A 1,223-nucleotide genomic window follows, 5' to 3' on the forward strand; every position below is an offset into this window, starting at 1 on the left:
ACCCTCAAAATTTTGAGTAAGTTGCGAAAAAAAGAAATAAAAATCCCCATTCGCTATTTCTTTATAGAGTAGAATAAACATGTTTAGAGGAATCGTTTTTGTATATTTTTGTAATTTTTTTTGTATTAATCATTAATTTCAAAAGTACTTGGTATTAACATTGTTATTTGTGATGTATTCGACCCTCAATCACATGGTTCTTTAAATACAATTTAAAAAATTTATTACTTTAAGATTTGTTTGATTAAATAAATACTAGATCGCCCTCACCCGCTCCGCTGAGTGTATGAAATTTCTACGTGCTACATTGAGTAAAGTTTATTTCAAGAAAACTCAATTAAAACACAGGAGGTTTAAAATTTTTAACCATCTTCTAAATATTTTCAAACTAAAACTTTCTTAAACTTCTCACTTGTCATACTTTTTCAATTAACTTATCCCCTGAACTCAATTTGAGATTTTAAACAGATGGAAACCTCTTACATGTAGTTTTGAATCGAAGCCTTTTAAAAACCATTTCAATTGGTACCCATATTGTAATAATTCATTTAAATTATTGAATAGTTTGAATCTAACCTTTTTAACTGGTGGCAACCGTTTTAAACCTCTTTCGCCTGACACTCATATTGTGATATTCAAAACCATTTAGAACCATACCAATCTTCTATGCTAATATATATTTTGAAAGCCGTTTTTTTATGTCCCAGGGATGGTTATAGGCTACAAAAATTTCGATATATAAAGGGGGCGCGGCACATCCCATACAAACCGATTTTTTCGTACTGCAAATCTCTGGAAGTGTTCATANCTAACCTTTTTAACTGGTGGCAACCGTTTTAAACCTCTTTCGCCTGACACTCATATTGTGATATTCAAAACCATTTAGAACCATACCAATCTTCTATGCTAATATATATTTTGAAAGCCGTTTTTTTATGTCCCAGGGATGGTTATAGGCTACAAAAATTTCGATATATAAAGGGGGCGCGGCACATCCCATACAAACCGATTTTTTCGTACTGCAAATCTCTGGAAGTGTTCATAATAGAATACTGGAACTTGGTACGGCGAAATATGAAATCAATCTTATACTCATGGAGAAAAATGGGCTACATACGCATACTCATGGAGAAAATTAGTGCTATTGGAGAAGGCAGCGTGGCACCTCCCATTTATACTGAATTTTTGTACAGAATATCTCTGCAAATGTTCATGGTAGAGTA

Source organism: Rhagoletis zephyria, unplaced genomic scaffold (assembly GCF_001687245.7).
Source record: "Rhagoletis zephyria isolate East Lansing unplaced genomic scaffold, Rhagoletis_zephyria_1.1 Rzeph_scaffold_01953, whole genome shotgun sequence".
NCBI lineage: Eukaryota > Metazoa > Arthropoda > Insecta > Diptera > Tephritidae > Rhagoletis > Rhagoletis zephyria.